General features: G+C 38.7%; 1 pseudogene; it reads right to left on the reverse strand.

Moving 5' to 3' along the window:
• The window catches only part of LOC113306338, a 32,466-nt pseudogene extending 24,904 nt beyond the window's left edge, over positions 1 to 7,562 (reverse strand).
• Positions 7,563 to 18,023: the final 10,461 nt, after the last annotated feature.

Consider the following 18,023-nt stretch of genomic DNA (forward strand, 5'->3'; position numbering starts at 1 on the left):
CAGCTCCATGAGGAAAGACAGTGCGAACAATAAAAGGACCCGACCACCGAGAACGCAACTTCCCAGGGAAAATATGCAAGCGGGTATCATACAGAAGAACTTTTTGACCTGGAGAAAATGACTTCCTTAAAATATTTCTATCATGCACAAGTTTCATTTTGTTCTTGTACTCCTTCGCACTATCGTAAGCATCTATATGAATCTCTTCCAGCTCATTGAGCTGGAGTTTCCTATGGACTCCTGCCTTGTCAAGTGAAAAATTTAGCTGCTTAACAACCCAATAAGCTCTGTGTTCTAACTCAACAGGTAAATGACATGCCCTGCCATATACAAGCCGATAAGGCGACATTCCAATGGGGGTTTTAAATGCAGTACGGTAAGACCATAAGGCATCAGTAATCCTAGACGACCAGTCTTTCCGATTAGGATTAACTGTTTTCTCTAATATACACTTTATCTCACTATTGGAAACCTCTACCTGACCACTAGTCTGTGGATGATATGGGGTAGCTATCTTATGTGTAATACCATATTTCTTCATCAAAAGCATAAAAGGTCCATTACAAAAGTGCGACCCTCCATCACTAATTATAGCTCACGGTGTACCAAAACGTGTAAGTATATTATTTTTCAAGAACTCAATCACAACCCTATGGTCATATGTTTTACACGCAACCTCCTCAATCCACTTAGAGACATAGTATACAACGACAAGGATGTAAAGGTTACCAAAAGAATCAGGAAACGGACCCATAAAGTCAATACCCCACACATCAAATACCTCAACAACTAAAATAGGGTTCAAGGGCATCATGTTCCTACGGGAAATGGTTCCTAATTTCTGGCAACGCTCACAAGTAACACAGTGACTATGGGAGTCTTTAAACAACTAAGGCCAATAGGATCCACACTGCAATATCTTAGCAACAGTCTTCTTAGCACTAAAGTGACCCCCACAAGCATGATCGTGACAAAAGGAAATAATACTGGACTGGTCACTCTCAGGTATACATCTCCTAATAATCTGGTCTGGACAATATTTAAACAAATAAGGATCATCCCAAAAGAAGTGATTCACCTCGGCTAAAAACCTAGAACGATCTTGTTTACCCCAATGTTGGGGCATTCGACCAGTAACAAGATAATTCACTATATTCGCATACCAAGGTTCTTGGGTAACAAAGAACAGTTGTTCATCAGGAAAACTATCCCTAACAGGAGGAGAATCATTAAGGGTATCCACAACAAGCCTAGACAGTGGTCTGCCACTACATTTTCTGCACCTTTTTTTATCTCTAATGTCTAAGGAAAATTCCTGCAACAATAGGATCCATCTAATCAATCTAGGTTTAATATCCTTCTTGGAAAAAAGATATTTCAAAGCAGCATGATCAGTAAAGATTATGACCTTAGAACCTAAGAGGTAGGAGCTCAACTTGTCTAAGGAAAACATAATAGCTAATAGTTCCTTCTCCGTAGTGGTATAGTTCAACTGGGCATCATTCAGAGTTTTGCTAGCATAGTAAATCACATGAAGTAACTTATTTTCTCGCTGACCTAGCACAACACCAATAGCATAATCTGAAGCATTGATGTGGTTCGTAGATAGTGGTAAAAAGTGATTCGATTCTCGAACTTGTGAAGGATAACTTTAGACTTAAATTCAAAACTAAATAGAAAACTCACTAATAATTATAACAAACACTGAAAAAGTTGGTATCAATATTAAAAGAACACTGAGGCTAAGATTCCCCTATTTTCCAAGTTCAAAGTGATTTGGTCCAAATATTTAAATTCATACAATTTTCTCGTTTACTTTGATTCTAAAATATTGCAACTAATAGATTTTCACAAGTAATAATTGTAAATACCAAGTATGAAGCATCAAGAGTCTATAAACTAAGCATACTCCATAAAAATAGATCACAATCACTCAAATAAAAATCATATTGAATAATAGTTCAAGGCAAATAATCATAATAATAATTGCAATAAATTAAATAAAATAGATTGTACCACTTTTTGTTGGAAAAATAGCTTCCTCTATCGCCTCAGCAATGGGGTTTAGCTCCTCATATTAATCATGATCTCAAAATATTTGTTTATGGCTCAAAAGATGATTAAAAAGATGAAAAGTGATAAAACAGACGATTCACAACAGTTTGTTGGTGTTGCAGAATCACTGTTACAGGGAGAAATAATAGCTAAAGACCTAATGCAACCGCTGTGATGAACGACACATAGGTTCTGCTGTGAAACAACGATAGTTTTCTGCGACAGTTGCTTGTGCGTCAATGTTCTTCGTGTTCTTCCTCTTCAGCAGCAGCAGCAGAATAAGGTATTTTCCTGCAACTCGATCTCTGGAGCTCTGTGGTGTTCTAAACTTCTCTGAAAGGATTCGTACCCCTTATATGAATTATCCCCTATCCTTTTATAGGCCACAACTCGATTAAATCTCCCCCAAAATCTTGGTTTATCTCCACAGCAAGTTTCAGAGTTTTCTTTCTGCCAAACTCTCTTCACGCGTATTTGACCTCTCCCAATACTTCCAAATTCTTTATTAGATAACTACGAATGTTGGGGAATCTTTTCTAGCCTTTAATCTCCTTGAATTGTCGAAAAAATATTCCAACAGCAACCCGTGACCACAACACCTCTGTTTCCTTCTCCCGGTCGATCAACCCAATTCATTCGATCCAATCACATATACCAACCCTGTTATGCTCTAGGATGTCCATCCCAACAAAAATCAGCCATTGAATCTCGTTATTTCACGTCCAACTGATGCACCCAAATTCACGCAGGTAATAATAGAGTTTCCCGCCAAAACTGTGTTTGAACGATGAAGAAAAAGGGGGCGCCCCCTATCCAGAGTAGGTGTGCCTTTAACAGCTTCCTTAAGGGTTGTCCTTGTGTGCCCCTTATCCAAACCGGGGGTCCGAATAGCAAGTGTCCTTCGGGTGCTTTCCGACAACTTTTCGAGCCAATTTTTTCCAAAAATGTTTATTGGCCAAAAATACCTACAAATAAATAAAACACCATAATAAGTACAAAATGAGCCCTAAAAATATATAGAATCGAGACAAATCGGACACAAAAATGTGTCTATCAAATACCCCCAAACCTATTATTTGCTAGTCCTCGAGCAAAAATAAAATAAAAAAATCCTAACTCACTGTCGCAGGCATCGTCGATTGCATTTAGCGTATGCAATAAGCCTTTAAACCCCTAGGTGTCCCTAGTGGCGGAGTGTTGTCTCCGGAGGGCTTACCAGAGGTATACCCACAAAACCTTTATACTCCAGACCCTAGCTATCTACACAGAACCTTGGAAGGCACTAAAGAATCTCCTTGGTTGGCATACTTATTGACTACAGGAGGAAGTACCCTGATGCGAAATTCCAATTGTTGTACACGAGTTCGCACTCAAGCATACTAAAATTCATATAAGTGACAGAGCTCTACTCAGATAGTCGCACTATGGACATCAATATCCGGAGTCAAAACTAATCACATGGATAGATCAAGAAGATGGATATAGAAAAACATAGATGGTTTTGTTTACTAGGTGAACGGTGTTTCTCATATCTGTCTGAAGGCCTCCGCCAAAATGAACCTATCCTAATGGACTGAGATACTAGTCTGACTAATATCAACACACTGGCATATACAAGGGTACCAGTGTGATAATCCTAACTCTAGGTCAACACAACTGGCATATACAAGGGTTCCAGTGGTCGACTTTATTGAATTTATTCCAGTTGGTCTGATGGTCGTCTCATTTTTTTTTTTTTTGTATCTCAATCACTCTAATTCACCCTAGCATTGGTAACAACTTGAATCGTGAGCCCCACCTAATCACTTAGAGAAACATAGTTTAAAAACAAAACAAAATAAAAACAGAAGTGAAAAGGACTCAACGAGATATGGTGAAACTATCATGTTATTTCTAACACCTGAGCTCTGTGCTTTTATGAATAGACTCTTTAGATGTTCCATCTATCAGATTGGTTCCTCAACTCCTACAACCAAAATGCTTCCATCCACTTAGATTGGTTAGTGCCATCCTTAATAGGATAAATTTCTAGGCTCTGGAGTTTATTTATTGCAACGAAAAGGTAACAAAAAGTTCTACCCCACCCCCAAACTTAAATCTAACATTGTCCTCAATGTTTCTAATTAAAGAACAGTACCAAAAATATAAGTAACATGAGGAAATAGTAAAGAGAGAAGTCGGAAAGATAGTACCTGGGTGAAGTGTAACCAAAAACCTACAAAAATATATACAACATACAAAATCGCCTCGATGGTCAATCAAGGTAAACAGGGTCCTCCAGAGGGACCTCCTCAACATCACCTGTAGGAAAAGGCTCTAAAAAGGGCTTCAATCGCTGACCGTTAACCTTCGAAGAACTACTACCATCTGGTGTCTCAATCTCAACAGCGCCATGAGGAAAAACAGTACGGACCACAAAAGGACCGGTCCACCGAGAGCGCAACTTCCCGGGGAATAGATGCAAACGAGTGTCATACAGAAGAACTTTTTGACCTGGAGAAAATGACTTTCGTAAAATATTCCTATCATGCACAAGTTTCATTTTGTTCTTATACTCCTTAGCACTATCGTATGCATCTCTACGAATCTCGTCCAACTCATTGAGCTGGAGCTTTCTTTGAGCTCCTGCCTTGTCAAGTGAAAAGTTTAAGTTCTTAATAGCCCAATAGGCTCGATGCTCTAACTCAACAGGCAGGTGACATGCCTTCCAAACACTAAACGATAAGGTGACATTCCAATGGGTGTCTTAAACGCAGTACGGTAAGCCCATAAGGCATCAGTAAGCCTCGACGACCAGTCTTTCCTATTTGGATTAACTTTTTCTCTAGAATACGTTTAATTTCCCTATTGGAAACCTCTACCTGACCACTAGTCTGAGGGTGATATGGGGTTGCTACTTTATGGGTAATACCGTATTGTTTCATTAAAAGAGCAAACGGTCTATTACAAAAGTGTGAACCTCCATCACTAATTATAGCTCGCGGCGTACCAAAACGTGTAAGTATATTCTCTTTCAAAAACTGGACTACGACCCTGTGGTCATTCGTTTTACACGGAACCGCCTCAACCCACTTAGACACATAGTCTACACGACAAGTATGTAAAGATAACCAAACGAAATAGGAAATGGACCCATAAAATCAATGCCCCACACATCAAAGACCTCAATCACTAAAATAGGGTTCAAAGGCATCATATTTCTACGGGAAATGGTTCCTAACTTCTGGCAACGCTCACAAGAAACACAATGACTATGGGAATCTTTAAACAACGAAGGCCAGTAAAATCCACACTGCAAAATCTTAGCAGAAGTCTTCTTAGCACTAAAATGACCCCACATGCATGTTCATGACAAAAGGAGATAATACTAGACTGGTCACTCTCAGATACACATCTCCTAATAATCTGGTCCGGACAATACTTAAACAGATAAGGATCGTCCCAAAAAATGCTTAACCTCGGCTAAAAACCTAGAACGATCTTGCTTACCCCAATGTTGAGGCATTCGACCAGTAACAAGATAATTCACTATATTTGCATACCAAGGTGATTGGGAAACAGAGAACAATTGTTCATCAGGAAAACTGTCCCTTATAGGAAGGGAATTATTAGGGGAACTAACAACTAGCCTAGACAAGTGGTCTGCTACTACATTCTCTGCACCCTTTTGTCTCTAATGTCTGGACAAAATTCTTGTAACAAAAGGATCCATCTAATCAATCTAGGTTTGGTATCCTTCTTAGACAAAAGGTATTTCAAAGCAGCATGATCATATAGATTACGATCTTAGAACCTAATAAATAGGATCTAAACTTATCCAAGGCAAACACGATGGCTAGCAATTCCTTCTCGGTAGTTGTATAGTTCATTTGGGCATCATTCAGAGTTTTGCTAGCATAGTAAATCACATGGAGTAATTTGTTTTCTCGCTGACCTAGCACAACGCCTATAACATAATCTGAAGCATCACACATAATTTCAAAGGGTAGGTTCCAGTTAGGTGCCTGGACTATCGGGGTAGTGAGTAAAGTTTTAAGCTTATCAAAAGCCTTTAAGCAAGCATCATCAAAGACAAACTTAACATCTTTTGCAAGCAAATTGCAAAGAGGTCTAGAAATCAAGCTAAAATCCTTAATGAATCGACGGTAAAAACCTGCATGCCCTAAGAATGACCTAATATCTTTTACGGTTTTTGGGACCTGTAAGTCTTAATAAGGTCAACTTTGGCTTTGTCTACCTCTATACCCTTTGAAGAACGATGTGCCCTAAGACAATTCCTGATTCAACCATGAAATGGCATTTTTCCCAATTAAGCACTAAATTTTTTCCTTACACCTAGTCAACACTAATGTCAAATGATGCAAGCACTCATCAAAGATGAACCAAACACTGAAAAATCATCCATAAAGACCTCTAAAAACCGTTCTACCATGTCAGAAAATATGCTCATCATGCAACGCTGAAAAGTCGCAGGGGCATTACAAACCCGAAAGGCATGCGTCTATACGCAAAGGTACCAAAGGGACAGGTAAAAGTGGTTTTCTCTTGGTCTTCTGGGGCAATAACGATCTGATTATAACCGGAGTAGCCATCTAAACAATAGTGACTATGTCCAGCTAATCTCTCTAGCATCTGGTCGATAAGGGAAGGGGAAAGTGGTCCTTCCTTGTGACCTTGTTCAATTTCCTATAGTCAATACACACACGCCATCCCGTGGTCACTCGGGTTGGGATTAATTCATTATTATCATTCTGGACTACAGTGATACCTGATTTCTTGGGGACAACCTGAACAGGGACCCACTTACTGTCTGAAATTGGGTAAATAATACCCGCATCTAACAACTTAAGCACCTCTTTTCGAACTACCTCTTTCATGTTAGGGTTCAGTCGACGTTGCATCTCCCTAGAAGGTTTGGAGTCTTCCTCTAAATGAATCTGATGCATACACACAGTAGGACTTATACCCTTAATGTCTGCTATAGTCCACCCTAAAGCTTCCTTATTGTCTTGAAGTACATTTACTAGCCTACTTTCCTGATCACTATCCAAATCGGAAGCTACAATCACAGGTAAAGTCTCAGATGGGCCTAAAAACACATACTTTAGAGTATCGGGTAGTGGTTTAAGGTCCAACTTTGGGGGCTCTTCTAAAGAAGGAATTAGGGTAGTCTCAGAAACTGGTAACGGTTCGAACCTAGCTTTCCATCTATCAGTGTCTAACACAGGGGTAGAATCTAATAGAGCATTCACCTGTTCAATAGTGTTCTCGTCAAAATCTAAACCAAAATGGGATAGACAACTTTCTAATGGGTCTTCAGACAAAATGTTTGGTAATGACTCCTGAACTAAGGCTTCTATCATGTTCACCTCTTCAACACATGTGTCATCTAGCTCATGTAGCTTACTGACATTAAAAATGTTCATCTCCATAGTCATATTACCAAAAGATAAACTCATCACACCATTTCGACAGTTAATGATCGCATTAGACGTAGCTAAAAATGGGCGACCTAAAATCACAGGTATCTGGTTCTCTGGGTCAGGGACAGGTTGGGTATCTAGGACCACGAAATCCACTGGATAGATAAACTTGTCGACCTCAATAAGGACATCCTCAATAACACCTCGAGGAATTTTAACAGACCTATCAGCTAACTGCAGTGTTATCTGAGTAGGTTTCATTTCACCAAGTCCTAGCTGTAAGTACACATGGTACGGAAGTAGGTTCACACTGGCTCCTAAGTCAAGTAAAGCTTTTTCTACCCGTTTACCTATTGTACAAGCAATGGTAGGGGAACCTGGGTCTTTGTACTTTGGAGTTGTAGTGTTTTGAATAATTGAACTTACGTGACTAGCTAAAAAGGCTTTCTTATGGACGCTAAGTTTTCGCTTTCGCGTACACATATCCTTAAGGAACTTGGCATAAGCAGGAATTTCCTAATTGCATCTAATAAAGGAAGGTTTATGGTAACTTGCTTATAAACTTCCAATATGTCATTAAAGTTCGATTCCTTCTTTGTTGGTACTAATAGCTGAGGAAATGGGGCTCTAGGCACAAAATCAGACCTCTCAGGGACTGAGTTGGCATCATCAGAAATTTTATCAGTTTCCTTAGCTACTGGTCTTGAGGGGTGAACTAAAGTATGTTAACTATCGGGCATGGTTACCTGATTGTCTACTATTCTACCACTCCTAAGGGTTCTAATAGCATTCAATTGATTCGATGGTTTTGTACCTACTTCATGAACTCCTCTAGGATTGGGATTAGTCTGACTAGGGAACCTACCATTATCTCTCTCACTTAAGGTCTTAGCTATTTGGCCGACTTGAAGTTCTAACTTAGCAAGGCTCTGAGCATTAGTTTGAAAATTCTGCTTGGTTTCCTGTTGAAAACTAATATGGCTCTGTGCTAACATTTCCTGAGTTTTTGCTAACATCTTAATAGATACCTCTAAGCTAGTCGTTTTATTTTCTGGGCCTGATGTATTCCTAGTGTAGCCAAAACCTTGGGGAGCATTAGAATTATTAGACTGACCCTGACTCTGTCCCTTAGACCATGAAAAGTTCGGATGGTTCCTCCAACCAGGATTATAGGTTTCTGAATATGGGTCAAACTTCTGACGATGATCAAACCTAGTGTTATTATATAGAGCATTGGCTTGCTCTTCATTATTATGGCCTTCCCAAAGAGGCTCCAATCTACCACTAGTGTTACCCACTTCTAAAGCTTCTAACCTTTTCGCTTAGCAGCAATTTTGGCATCTGATTCATAGCCTCCTTCTACCCTATTAACGTTTTCTCTGCTAAGAAGAATTGTTTTCTGGGGTCCCCTACTACTTTCCCATTGTTGGGTTTTTTCGGAAACTTCATGCAAATATGTCATCGCGTCATCAACTGTTTGGTTCTCAAATCCACCAGTACATATAGATTCTACTGTGGTTGTGGTGGGATAATCTAAACCCTCATAAAGGATCTGAACTAACCTAACCTTTTCTAAACCATGATGAGGACATTGGGCTAATAAATCATTGAACCTTCCCAAATACCTATACAAAGTTTCTCCCTCCTGTTGAGAAAACGTGCAGATTTGCGTCCTAATAGATGATGTTTTGTGCCTAGGGAAAAACTTGTTCAAAAAGGCAGATGTAAGTTGTTCATACGTTGCGATTGACCCGGAAGCCAAACTATATAGCTACGATTTAGGTTTATCTTTCAGGGAAAAGGGGAATAACCTAAGTTTCAAAGCATCATCATCTAAGTTTCTAATCCTGAGGGTACAACAAATTTCCTCAAAGTCCCTAACATGGAAATAGGGGTTTTCATTTTCTTTCCCTAAAAAGATTGAGAGCAGCTGTAAGGTCCCAGGTTTAAGTTCATAAGTTGCTTCCGTCTTAGCTAACCTGATACATGAGGGACGAGTAGTCCTAGTTGGATTCAACAAAGCTTTCAAAGTTTCCATTTATGGCGCTATCGGAGCAACATGGATTCTCTTCTCAGTCAAAGAACGTTCAAAAACAGACTCTTCAAAAGTCGGACTCTCTAGATTAAGGTAATCGAGACGCTTAGAACTACTAGGTTTCTCTTTAACAAATCTACCTAGTGCGTCTCTTTTACGTTCAGGCATGCAATAGAATTTTCTAAATTGGAAGAGTAAGCAAACACAGATCAAGGCCGACTCAACCAAATCAAACCTATTGATTTCTAGCACACAAAAAGCATGATGGCTCCACTTAGATTGTTTCTAGACCAGCTTCTAATCCTTCAAACGGGAATTCATTACAATTTAAGCAAACCCCTCGGGAATCAATCTGAGTTAACGTAAGTTGAATAGAGGCGAGGGAAGCTCGGTGGAGCTTTGATACCCAAGCCTCACCGGTATTACAAGGCGGCGCAGTCACACATTCAACTTACAGAAACCGTCAAGAACTTCGAAGTATGCTTAAAAGAGTAACCAATATTTTTCGAATGACTTTCCTGTTAAGCTCGTTACCCTATCGGTCTCGTTCTAGTCAAAAATTTTAGGCTTAGGTTCGCGTAGGTTACGTGTTCCTAAAGAGGGCAAGAAGAGAACGGTGATGAAATCCGAACCCTTATCTTGTATGGCTAGGCCTTTCCCTTTACTAGAAAAATAAATGTCCGTATTCAATCCTCAACATATATGCATACGAAGGAGTCCAGTAACTCGCTGACAGGGGATTCGCGAGTGTTTAGAATCTTACCTCCCGTTCCAGACGGGGGATGAATCGGTTGTAGTCGACTCGGGCCACTGACTCCGATGTCTAGTGTACGAACCCAAGGTGCAGAGACAATATCGTAATTGTCCTCCTTATCTGCAAACAGTTTATATTTAAAGTACCCTTCCGTAGGGTGATGAAAAAAATAATGTCCCAAAGTCCAAAAAGAAAAGAAAAATTACAAAAAAAATAAACCCTAATACAGTTTTTTTTTTCTAAAAGAAAATAAACAAACCCTAAACTAAAATTGTCTAAAATAAAATTTTCTTCTTTTCTGTTCTTTTTGCTTTAATCTTTAGCTCCAAGTCTTTATGAAATCACCAAACTCTTTGGCTCAATTTTATTTATGATCCAGAACCTGTAGACACAAGATAAATACCCAAAAACATAAAAAAGAACAAAAATAAAAAATAAAAATAAAAAAAATCTAAAACCCTAAAAACAAGTCCGCGTCGGCGGCGCCAAAAATTTATGTGGTTCGTAGATAGTGGTAAAAAGTGATTCGATTCTCGAACTTGTGAAGGATAACTTTAGACTTAAATTCAAAACTAAATAGAAAACTCACTAATAATTATACCAAACACTGACAAAGTTGGTATCAATATTAAAAGAACACTGAGGCTAAGATTCCGCTATTTTCCAAGTTCAAAGTGATTTGGTCCAAATATTTAAATTCATGCAATTTTCTCGTATACTTTGATTCTAAAATATTGCAACTAATAGATTTTCACAAGTAATAATTGTAAATACCGAGTATGAAGCATCAAGAGTCTATAAACTAAGCATACTCCATCAAAATAGCTCACAATCACTCAAATAAAAATCATATTCAATAATAGTTCAAGGCAAATAATCATAATAATAATTGCAATAAATTAAATAAAATAGATTGTACCACTTTTTGTTGGAAAAATAGCTTCCTCTATCGCCTCAGCAATTGGGTTTAGCTCCTCATATTAATCATGATCTCAAAATATTTGTTTATGGCTCAAAAGATGATTAAAAAGATGAAAAGTGATAATACAGACGATTCGCAACAGTTTGTTGGTGTTGCAGAATCACTGTTACAGGGAGAAATAGTAGCTAAAGACCTAATGCAACCGCTGTGATGAACGACACATAGGTTCTGCTGTGAAACAACGATAGTTTTCTGCGACAGTTGCTTGTGCGTCAATGTTCTTCGTGTTCTTCCTATTCAGCAGCAGCAGCAGCAGAATAAGGTATTTTCCTGCAACTCGATCTCTGGAGATTTGTGGTGTTCTAAACTTCTCTGAAAGGATTCGTACCCCTTATATGACTTATACCCTCTCCTTTTATAGGCCACAACTCGATTAAATCTCCCCCAAAATCTTGGTTTATCTCCACAGCAAGTTTCGGAGTTTTCTTTCTGCCAAAATCTCTTCACGCGTATTTGACCTCTCCCAATACTTCCAAACTCTTTATTAGATAACTAAGAATGTTAGGGAAGCTTTTGTAGCCTTTAATCTCCCTGAATTATCGAAAAAATATTCCAACAGCAACCCGTGACCACAACACCTCTGTTTCCTTCTCCCGGTCGATCTAACCCAATTCATTCGATCCAATCACATATACCAACCCTGTTATGCTCTAGGAAATCCATCCCAACAAAAATCAGCCATTGAATCTCGTTAATTCACGTCCAACTGATGCTCCCAAATTCACACAGGTAATAATAGAGTTTCCCGCCAAAACTGTGTTTGAACGATGAAGAAAAAGGGGGGCCCCTATCCAGAGTAGGGGTGCCTTTAGCAGCTGCCTTAAGGGGTGTCCTGGGGGTGCCCCTTATCCAAACCGGGGGTCCGAATAGCAAGTGTCCTCCGGGTGCTTTCCGACAACTTTTCGAGCCAATTTTTTCCAAAAATGTTTATTGGCCAAAAATACCTATAAATAAATAAAACACCATAATATGTACAAAAATGAGCCCTAACAATATATAGAATCGAGACAAATCAGATACAAAAATGTGTTTATCAGTTTACTTGTACCTTTGGGTTTGATACTCAATTTCATACCAATTCATATGATTTGTTTTGAAGATGATGATTTTCAAAACTAACTGGGAAGTAGCTACCTCCCTTTTTTTTCTTTTTTTCTTCTTCCTCTTCCAAATAAGGAAGTGCTTCACCTCCATAAGGATCATCCCAAAAGAAGTGCTTCACCTCGGCTAAAAACCTAGAACGATCTTGTTTACCCCCAATGTTGGGGCATTCGACCAGTAACAAGATAATTCACTATATTCGCATACCAAGGTGATTGGGTAACAAAGAACAGTTGTTCATCAGGAAAACTATCCCTAACATGAGGAGAATCATTAAGGGTATCCACAACAATCCTAGACAAGTGGTCTGCTACTACATTTTCTGCACCTTTTTTATCTCTAATGTCTAAGGAAAATTCCTGCAACAATAGGATCCATCTAATCAATCTAGGTTTAATATCCTTCTTGGAAAGAAGATACTTCAAAGCAACATGATCAGTAAATATTATGACCTTAGAATCTAAGAGGTAGGATCTAAACTTGTCTAAGGCAAACACAATAGCTAATAGTTCCTTCTCCGTAGTGGTATAGTCAACTGAGCATCATTCAGAGTTTTTCTAGCATAGTAAATCACATGAAGTAACTTATTTTCTCGCTGACCTAGCACAACACCAATAGCATAATCTGAAGCATCACACATGATCTCAAAGGGTAGGTTCCAGTTGGGTGCCTGGACTATGGGGGCGGTAGTGAGTAAATTCTTAAGATTCTCAAAAGCCTCTAAACAAGCATCATAAAAGACAAACTTAACGTCTTTTGCCAGAAAATTGCAAAGAGGTCTAGAAATTAAGCTAAAATCCTTAATGAATCGGCGATAAAAACCTGCATGCCCTAAGAATGACCTAATATCTCTTACAGTTTTTGGGACCTGTAAAGTTTTAATGAGGTTAACTTTGGCTCTATCTACCTCTATTCCCTTCGAAGATATGATATGCCCTAGAACAATTCCGGAACGAACCATGAAGTGACATTTCTCCCAATTAAGCACTAAATTCTTTTCCTTACACCTAGTCAAAACTAATGACAAATGATGCAAGCACTCATCGAAAGACGAACCAAACACTGAAAAATCATCCATAAAGACCTCTAAGAACCGTTCTACCATGTCAGAAAATATGCTCAACATACAACGCTGAAAGGTCGCAGGGGCATTACATAGCCCGAAAGGCATGCGTCTATACGCAAAGGTACCAAAGGGACATGTAAAAGTGGTTTTCTCTTGGTCTTCTGGGGCTACGACAATCTGATTATAACCGCAATATCCATCTAAAAAGAAATAGGGGCTACGTCCAGCTAATCTCTTTAGCATTTGGTCGATGAATGGAAGGGGAAAGTGGTCCTTCCTAGTGACCTTGTTCAATTCCCTATAGTCAATACAGACACGCCAACCCGTGGTTACCGGGGTTGGGATTAAATCCTTGTTATCATTCTGGACTACAGTAATACCGGATTTCTTGGGAACAACCTGAACGGGGCTGACCCACTTACTGTCTGAAATGGGTAGATAATGCCTGCATCTAACAGCTTAAGAACCTCGGTTCGAACTACTTCTTTCATATTATGGTTCAGTCGATGTTGCATCTCCCTATAAGGTTTGGTGTCACTCTCTAAATAGATATGATGCATACAATCAGGAGGACTTATACCCTTAATGTCTGCTATGGTCCACCCTAAAACTTCCTTGTTATTCTGAAGGATAGTCACTAGCCTACTTTCCTGATCACTATCCAAGTCGGATGCTATAATCACAGGTAAAGTTTCAGATGGGCCTAAAAACACATACTTCAGGGAATCTGTTAATGGTTTAAGGTCCAACTTAGGAGGCTTTTCTAACAAAGGAACTAGGGTAGACTCATAAACGGGTAGAGGTTCGAACTTAGGTTTCCAGCCATTACTAATGTCTGTCAAAGGGGTTGAATCTAACAAAGCATTCACCTCATTAATCACATTTTCATCATTAAAATCAATCCCAAAGTGGGCTAGGCATTTCTCTAATGGATATTCTAACAAAGTGTTTGGTAATGACTCCTCGATTAATGTTCCTATCATGTTCACCTCTTCTATGTTCGAGTCATCTAGTTCAGAGGGTAGCTTACTAATATTAAAAAATTTCAGCTCAATAGTCATATTACCAAAAGAAAAATTCATAATACCATTTCAACAGTTAATGATCGCATTGGATGTAGCTAAAAACGGGCGACCTAAAATCACTGGTATTTGGTTCTCTGGGTCAGGGACAGGTTGAGTATCTAGGATAACAAAATCCACTAGATAAATAAACTTGTCGACCTCAATAAGAACGTCCTCGATCACACCATGAGGAATTTTAACGGACCTATCAGCTAACTGAAGTGTCATCTAGGTAGGTTTCATCTCACCAAGTCCTAGCTTAAGGTACACATGGTATGGCAGTAAGTTCACGCTGGCTCCTAAGTCAAGCAAAGCTTTCTCGACACGGTATTTACCTATTGTGCAAGAAATAGTAGGGGACCCTGGGTCTTTATACTTAGGAGTAGTGGTATTCTGAATAATAGAACTCACATGACTAGCTAGGAAGGCTTTCTTCTGGACACTAAGTTTTCGCTTTCGCGTACACATATCCTTAAGAAACTTGGAATAAGCGAGAATCTGCTTAATCACATCTAACAAGGGGAGGTTGATAGTAACCTGCTTAAAAACCTCCAATATATCATTAAAGTTGGACTCCCTCTTAGTTGGAACTAGCAGCTGGGGGAACGGGGCTCTGCGAACAACGCCGGGCTCAGCATGACCCTCATTGGTATCTTTGGAGACTCTATCAGTCTCCTCATTTTCTGGCTCAGCAGGGTGAACTACAGCATGTTCACTAACAGGCATGGCAACCTTATTGTCCACTTTCTTTACACTCCTAAGGGTTGTTATAGAATTCACATGATTGTACGATTTCTCTCCTTTAGGGTTAGGATCAGTTTGACTAGAGAATCTTCCTACTTCTCTTTCACTAAGAAACTTAGCTATTTGGCCGACTTGAAGTTCTAAGTTAGCAAGAGACTGGGAATCATTCTTAAAATTCTGCCTGGTTTCTTCTTGAAAACCACAGTGGTTCTTTGATAACATCTCATGGTTCTTTGCTAACATAATAAGGGTTTCTTCTAAGGTGGAGATCTTTTTCTCATTCTGAAACTGGGTTTGACTTGAAGAGTTCTTAGCATAACCAAAACCTGGGGGAGGCTGAGAATTACTAGAGTGTCCTTGATTCTGACCCTTAGACCAAGAAAAATTAGGATGGTTTCTACAACCAGGGTTGTAAGTCTCTGAGTATGGGTCAAACTTCTAAGGTTCTCAAACCTAGCATTTTTATAGACAACATGGGCTTGCTCTTCACTAACCTGACCTTCCAAAAACGAGTTATTTGGTTCTACTCCACAACTAGACACTTGAGAGGCTCTAAACCTGTCATCAAGTTCAACAAGAGACTTATGTTTAGGATGATTCAATTCCAAAGCTTCTAACCTTCTAGACAAAGCAGCAAACTTAGCATCAGACCCGAAGCTTGTATCCACCACATTGGTGCTACTTCTATAAAAAGTTTTCATCGGTTGGATTTCCTCCAAGGCATTTTGAAGATCAGGCTGAAGAGTCTGGAAATACTCAATTAAGAATTTAGAAGCGCATAACAAAAGCCTGGATAATTGGGGATCCTCTGAGTCAATCATATTTGACTCACACAGCTGACCACAATGAAAGAGGTGGTCTTCCTTAAACAAATGTGTCGACCCTAATCTCCTAAAGTAATTAGGTTTAGTCTCAAAACTCAATAACTGACACATTTCAAATTCAAACGTTCCCACAATTGGAATAAAAGTTTTTGGTGGGAAAACAAAATCAATCTTGGTATCATAGCCTGGGTTAACCACATCAACCAGAGGATGGGTTTCTAACAACTGAGCTCTCTTATGGACACAACTAGGTTCATAAAAAAGTGTATGAAGATAATCTTGTAAGATGGTTGAGGAAAAAATGTCAAGTCCTACACGAGGGAACTTTCTAAGAGTTAAAGGTAAGGCATCAGGAAAGTGATAATCACCCTCAAACTTAGAGTTTTCAGTGTCTTTAGGTAGACTAGTCACAATTTTCATAATTTCTAAATCATTAGATTCCTGAAAATGGTCAATTGATTCTTCTAAGTTGTAATCAGGTGCATCCTCACTCATTTTTACGAGTTCACTTTCTTTGTCTAAGACTGTTGTTTCTAAATCGCTAGACTCAAAATAAACTCGTTCCTCTAAACCATCATCACAATCATATAAAGGATCATCAGAGAAAGTTTCTAGTAAAGGCTCATTGACTAAGGTGCTAATCAAAGTTACTTCCTCCGATTCACTGATAGGCACATCTAATAATGGATTATCCAACACACTGCAGGCTAAAGGATCATGAACTACATCGTATAAAACGGTGGTATCCCTAGTCAAATCCTCATCCTTTTGAATAGGTGAATAATTATTAAAATTATTTGTATTTGTACTAGAAACAAAACTATCATTATAAAGCTCAATCGGAGTAACAAATTGTTGATCACTATGCCTACATATTTCATGTTCTTCATCAATACTATCCTCATCATAATCATCATTATAATAACATGAAAATGATCGAACCTCATCTAAACAAGTAGTGTTACCAATTCTAACCTCTTCATCTTGATTATTATAAAAATTATCCTCATTTTCACGGGTGATATAGGAAAGAATGTATTGGAAATCACGAGTAATTCGAGCTTCTCTTTCTTCCGTCTCTAATCCAAGCCTACGTGTTGACTCAGCAAACTCACGTGTTGACTCAGTTAACTTACATGTTGACTCAGCTAACTTCCTGAGGGTATCTTCTAAAGAAGTTTCACTCATTTTTACCGTTCTTTCGTCCATAACTAAGTCATTTGTGTCCGCTAACTTATATGTCGACTCAAGTAACTTCCGCGTTGACTCAAGTATCTTATGTGCTTCATCTAGAGGATAGGAATTATAAGAATCTTGCTCGTATGACCGGTGGGTATGTGGATAGTAGTTGGGCTCACCATGGTGTGACCCATAACCTTCAAAAGTTTGGTGTTCCCAACCACTATTCACACTATGGTCATAAAAAGAATAATGTTCATGTTGCTCAGTCGAATAATCATTGTATTGGCTATACCAGTTCGACATCCTAACTGCAAGGGAATTCTAAACAAACACAAAGAAGGCTGACTCGACCACAACAAGCCTATTTTATCTAGCAAACAAAAATCATGATGGCTCCCTTAGATTGTTTCTAGACCAGGTTTTATTCTATCGAAAAGGAATTCGTTACAATCTGAGCAAACCTCTCTGGAATCAATCCGAGTTAAAGTAAGTTGAATAGAGACGAGGGAAGCTTGATGTGATTTCAAATTGAGTTGTAGTAAGAAGTTCGTTGAGACTTGTGAAAGCGAAAGATTTTATATTTAATTTTTAAGACTAAAATATAGCAAACTTAAATAAAAGTGATATGAAAAATATGGAGAAGACTGGGGCTATGGAATCCACTATTTACCAATATCAAAGTGATTTATATTCTCTAATTATAATCATGCAAATCATGCATTCAAATTGATTCTTAATATTGCAATAGTTGATTTTTTAGAAATAACAATTGTAGATCGAAAGTACGGGACAT

This window comes from Papaver somniferum, chromosome 8 (assembly GCF_003573695.1).
Source record: "Papaver somniferum cultivar HN1 chromosome 8, ASM357369v1, whole genome shotgun sequence".
Taxonomy (NCBI): Eukaryota; Viridiplantae; Streptophyta; class Magnoliopsida; order Ranunculales; family Papaveraceae; genus Papaver; species Papaver somniferum.